Source organism: Tursiops truncatus, chromosome 17 (genome assembly GCF_011762595.2).
Source record: "Tursiops truncatus isolate mTurTru1 chromosome 17, mTurTru1.mat.Y, whole genome shotgun sequence".
Taxonomy (NCBI): Eukaryota; Metazoa; Chordata; class Mammalia; order Artiodactyla; family Delphinidae; genus Tursiops; species Tursiops truncatus.
This window is the reverse complement of record NC_047050.1, coordinates 45606337-45612336: the sequence shown is the minus strand read 5'-3', so window position 1 is coordinate 45612336 and position 6000 is coordinate 45606337. Positions and strand designations below refer to the sequence as shown.

Sequence of the window (6000 nt, the reverse complement as noted above, 5' to 3'; positions counted from 1 at the left end):
GGAGTCTCCGGGGTGGCTGGCACGGACCTCCCTTTCACCCTCTCCAGGCAGTGCTCGCGTCGCGCAGCCCATGGCCCCGGACTGCGCTCGGCGCTGCGGCCGCCCGGCCCAGTTCCTAAAGCGCCCGGGCCCGCCTCGGGCGTGAGCGCAGGCGCCCAGGCGGCAGGGGCGCGGGCGATGCAGCGTTCTACCGGAGCCACCTCCCTTATCCCCCGCCCGCCCACGTCCGCGCGACGGTCTTCCACGGGCGGGGAAGCTGCCGAGGGCGGGAAGCTACCGGACGACCGGCACCTGCATCGCGGGGTCGCCCGGCCCCACCCCCTTTCTCTCCCTCTGCGCCGTACCCCTTTCTCTTCCGCCCCCTCCCTTCTCTCCGGGCCGCAGCCCCGCTCCGCCCGGCTCCCGCGGCGACCCTGCCGGAGCGACGTCACTAGACCCCGCCCCCTTTGTATAAATACTGGCGTCTCTGGTGCCGCCTTCTCACACTCTCTGGCTCTTCGCTCGGTTGCAGTGTTTGGTTTCTTCGCCTTCTCTGCCTCTTCTCATCCTTTCTCGCTCTCTGCTCTGCGGTGTGACGAGGCTGAATCCTCTCCGCACCCAGCCCTCGCCTTTCTTCTTCTGCCCGCGCTGTTGTTCTATTTCTCTCCTTCGGCCGCCGCCGCCACTGCTGCACAGCTGGTGTCGGTGCCGCGCTTTTCCCCCCACGTCGTCCCCGCAGCCTATGGCCCAGGCCGCCTTGGGTATTTCTGCTCAAGGTAACCACATCCCTCTTTAAAAATTCCGCCTAAAAAGAGAAGACGCTTTACCCGACTCTTTGGGCCGTTATCTCACGTGAGTACTGACCCGAGGGGCGCGGCCGGGGCCGGGGCGCGGGGCGGCCTTGGGGTGCTGCCGGGTGCCTCCGGCTGGGCCCCGCCGCCCGGCCGGCGTCCCCGCAGCGCCCCGCGGCCGGCCGCCTCGAACATGGCGGATGGCGGCGTGTGTGGCGGCTGCCGGTGCTTCCGCGGTGGCGGCGGCGCGGCGGACTGGGGCGGCGGGAGGCCGCTGGCCGCCGGGCCGAGCCCGAGCAGCTGCTGTTGGGGCGAGGGGGCGTGTGTGTGGGGGCGCGCGCGGGGGTCTCGCCGCCGGGGGTCGGCGGCGCCTCCGGGCGGCGTGCGGCCCCCACCCCGCTCCCGTGGTGCATTGCTGTTTCCGGGGAGGGGGACTGGCTGCAGCCCTGAGGGGCCTTGGTCCCGCCGCCCGACCCTGAGCGGCGCCGCGCCTTAGCCTCGGGAGCCTGGCGGGAGCGCGACCGGTTGCAACCGCCGCGGCCTTAGGTTATGAATGGAGCGGGGCGGGCCCGGCGCCGGCCTCCTGTGACAGCTGCCGGAGGAGGACGGGTGCTCGAGGGTGCGGGGAGTGCGGCCCCCCTCTGCTGGAGGAAAGTTGACGCCGCAAGGGGCCAGGCGGCGGGGAAGCCCCGGTGTCAGGTAGCGAGCGAGAGGCCTTTGGCCTCTTCTGGAAGCCTCGGGGCTGCTGCTCCGCCCCCTGCGGCGCTCCTGATTGGGTCGAGTCGCCTTCACTCACCCCAGCCACCTCCTGGAGCCCGAGGATTAGTCACCATGGCTTCGTTTTCCCGGCCGCGCCACGATTCCAGGGCAGAGAGAGGGAGAGCGGTAGGCTTGGGTGGCTTATCAAGCACTGTTTTGGCAGTTAATGGTGCTGTTTTAACCCTTCCCCAGTGTATATCCTGAACGTGTGTTTCTTAGGCTAAGCTGCTGGTTCGGCGACCTGAAACGGTCGGGAACACAGTTTACGGCCCCATGATGTTTCAGCAGATTTAACTGGCTTTTGTGATTGCCTCGTGGATACATTAAGATGTTTTGTGTCCCGTCTGGTTTCCACTGTTGAACCCCCTGCTTGGATGGGAACCGGAGGACACTTAAGGATGTGTGATCAAGGAAAGGTTGATGTGGACGAGCCTGGCAGAAATACAGCTAATGATTATAGGGCAAGGCTCTAACAATCCTTTGATTTCTTTTGCAACCATAGGAGAGTACAGATGCTGGTTATGAAGGCAAATAAGCCCAGAAGAGTTAGAAGGAAAGATAGGCTCCTGATGATTATAGGTGATATGGTAGGTGCTGGAATCAAGTAATAATCAGTGCCGTCCTTCCTGCCACCCAGGTTTAACTTATAAATTGTCAAACATACAGAGGGAGTGAAAGAATTGTACCCTCACCTATGTTCAGTAAACACTTAACATTTTCCTTTATTTGCCATTCCACTGTGCATTCATCAGTCTTATTTTTCTTTGTATTTCAAAGTAAGTTGGAGACACCAGAACACTTCACCACACCTCCAACTTCAGTATGCACATATCATTAAGTAGAGTTTAATAGGGTAAAATTCACAAAACAGCAGAATGCACAAATCTTAAGTATATCATTTGACGAGTTTTGACAGAAATACAGCTGTGTAATCCAAACCTTTAACAAAGATGAGAACATTGCCATCAAACCCAGAAAATTCTCTTTTGCCCCTTCAAACTCCATCCCTCACTACCCACAGAGGCAACCACTGTTCTGACTTTTTACTAACCATATAGATTAGTTATTATGTAAACCTATTCTAGAACTTCCATAGGCATATATAATGTATGCATTGTATTTTGTGAAAGGCTTCTTTAACTCAGAATGCTTTTGATATTCATCCATTCATCAGTAAATTGTTACTTTTAACTGCCGAGTAGTAGTCCATTATATGAATACCTTGCCTGATTTTTTTTTTAAACAACTTTATTTTGGAATAATTTTAGATTTATGGAAAAGTTACAAAGATAACATGGAGTAACTTTGTATTTCTCACCTAGTTTACCTTATTATAAGAGGTATCCATAGTACATTTGTCAAAATTAAGAAACTACTTTGATACATTACGGCCACTTAAACTCCAGACTTTCTTTGGATTTCACCAGTTTTTAATGTGCTTTCTGTCCAGGGGCCAATCCAAGATACCACACTACATTTAGTTGTCATGTCTTCCCCAGTCGTCTCTGATTTGTGACAGTTGCTCATGTCTTTGACAGTCTAGAGAAGTACTGGCCAGATACCCAGTAAAGTGTCCCCAATTTGGGTTTGTTTGATATTTTTCTCATGATTGGACTAGGGTTTGGGGTTTTTGGAAAGAATACCCAGAACAACTTGAAAAGTCATTGGTAAAGGCAATGTAAGTTGTTCAAAGAAATACTGATAGTTTGGGGGATACTGAGTTTCTGGGTAGTTACTGTCAAAGTGATGGGAGGTTTTTGGTGATTTATTGGCCAGCTGCTGACTCGGTTAACTCTAGTTTTCCCTGTGCTGTCTGCCAAGATAGTGTAGAAACGGACATTCTCTTCAAACAGTTAAGGAATTTGATTGCAGTGTTGTACACGATCCAACTGATAGAAACACCATTGTAAATGAGAAAAATTTATCTTTCCCTATACCTACTATTTTTCCATATCTTTATTTTTTTATAAATTTATTTATTTATTTTTGGCTGTGTTGGGTCGTCGTCGCTGCGCACGGGCTTCTCATTGCGGTGGCTTCTCTTCTTGTGGAGCACGGGCTCTAGGCGTGCAGGCTTCAGTAGTTGTGGCAGGCGGGCTCAGTAGTTGTGGCTCACAGGCTCTAGAGCACAGGCTCAGTAGTTACTGTGCACGGGCCTAGTTGCTCTGCGGCAGGTGGGATCTTCTCGGGCCAAACTCACGTCCCCTGCGCTGGTAGGCAGACTCCCAACCACTGAGCCACCAGGGAAACCCTCCATATTTTTATTTAACCCCTTCTTATGGTTTATCTTGACTGTACAGATGAACATTCAGTTCATCCTTTGTGTAAATGGCCCTGTACCCCTTTTATTTATATTAAAGGGTACCTTTCAAAGTTTAGAGTCTTCATTTCCTACTAGTATCTTTTTCATTAGGTGGAAATATTTTAGAGATCCTGCTGAAGAACATTCTTGAATGTCTGAAGTGTAATGTTCTCAATATTTCACAGTACTGCTCCTGGGTTGCATTAAGCAGCAAAATAGCTATTGATCTATAGCAGGTCGGGGTGGGGGGGATGGATGAAAATGTCTCAGCCAGGATAATTATCCTATTCCTTAGAACAGTTTAGAGTAAACTCTGTCTCTGTCTCTAGCGTGAGTCGGCTTTTAATTTACTTTTAAAATTACCTTGGTTTGGGAAGAATTGGAACGTTTGTTTTGGAGTACTTAGTTGGAATCTAACGTGATGATATAGTCACTGTTGCATATTAGTATGGATTTTTGCCTCATTGTCCATAAGTGTCATTGAGCATGTGAGCAGGATACCCCTAGTAGATTGAAAGAACATTTTACCTCCCCTAAGGGTGCCTCTATCCTGGTTGAGATGAGATATGCTTAAGATTGTCTAGAGTGCTTCTGAAATCTCAGATTCTTCTAATTCCTAAATTTCATTATTTTTCTGGTTCCCTTCTTACCACCCATCTTCTAGCAGATACTGTCAGGTTGTATTACTTTAAGGTAGCAATCACTGAGTTACAAATAGAAGTATAGATGTAGCTGTTTAGATTAGAGGTGATAAGTCTATCCTGTCAAATCATAATAGGTAAAAACCATTTCTAAAACTTATTTAGCATTTTGTAGCGTGCCAAGCACATTCACATTCATATGTTGTTCCTAGTGATAGTAGAGTGACTTAGGTTGGGAATGAGCAGGAGGTAAACCTTAAGAGGTTACTTGTCGGATACGTAAGGCAGGTCTCAAAAGTTATTTCACATGTGTACTTAGTGTTTTAGCTAAGTCACAAAATGTTTTTCTCTTGGATGTGTAGTAGGATTTTACACTTAAGCAAAGAAGAACTTAGAATTTGGAGAGTAGAAGAAGGCTTGTGGGTAGTTTCACACTATTAGATATACATATAAAATCTTGCATACACACCAGGTTAGTGAGGGCACTTGGACATCTTAAAATTTGAGGCCACTTAGAAGTTTGGGTTTTGGAGGACAAATAAAAGCAAAAATGAAATTCGGTGAAGGCTGGAAACTGAGTAGGTAGATAGAGTAACTTGGTAAGATGACCATGACCTCAAATTCTGTCAGTTCTGTACTCTAGCAGCTTGGAAATGCTTACTACATAAAAAAGTACTTGGTACTGTGATAAACCCTTTGGAAACATCATTTTGTGTAATGTGCTTTAATGAAACACTTCAAACTAAAACTTCTTCCCGCACTTAATCTTTACATCAATTTAACCTTCTTGAAGCGCCACCTAACATTTTTTACCACTGGACTTATATATTTTTATTTTCTTCTTTAGGGCGAACTTTCTGACCAAGTATACAACTACCCAGAGGGCCTAGGAGAAGTGCTGTATAGAGAGCAGTTCGACTTCAACGCTGAGCCACCTTGGGAACCTAGCTGATGATAGGGGGGTTCCATCTCCTAACTTGTCCATGTAAGTATTTTCACATCTGCAGAGTGTGAGGGAGGGTCTTGTAAAGTAGAAGTAAAGGAGAGTTCTTGTTGCTCAGTCTTTTTCAAAACTTGAAATTGTATTTACCACTTACACCCCACCCCGCCCCCCACCTTTTTTTTTGGCCCAACTGGGTGGCTTGAGGGATCTCAGCTCCCCCACCAGGGCTTGAACCCAGGCCATGGCAGTGAGAGAGCCTGAAATCATAACCACTAGGCCACCAGGGAACTCCCCCACTTCCTTAAAGTTGATTCAGTTGTATGCATTGTTTACTAGTGGCTGGATCCTTATTTACTATATCTAAGTACATACTGCAGGGTGAGTTTTAGGAAATCTTACTATTCCAGATTTTAATATAAGTTGGAGAGGTGGTTTTTTGTTTGTGTTTTAATGAGATGTGGGTAGTAGTTTAGCACGCCATTCAGTCATTTAACTTGTTAGATTCAAGTATTTGGAGTATTCAAGTATTCAATACTTGAATTCAAGTATTCAGGCAAAAAATTCTGCTCTCCATTCCACTCAAAC

The 6000-nt window shown here is 48.4% G+C and overlaps 1 protein-coding gene across 7 annotated transcripts in view; it reads left to right on the top strand.

Moving 5' to 3' along the window:
• The first annotated feature begins 485 nt into the window (after window positions 1-485).
• AZIN1 (antizyme inhibitor 1) overlaps window positions 486-6000 on the top strand; it is a 32381-nt gene continuing 26866 nt past the window's right edge. For 3 of the 7 annotated variants that reach the window (XM_019925019.3, XM_019925020.3, XM_033842605.2), the window contains exons 1-2: window positions 487-831; window positions 5320-5457. The gene's annotated coding sequence lies outside the window, so the exon portion shown is untranslated. 7 annotated transcript variants of the gene reach the window in all.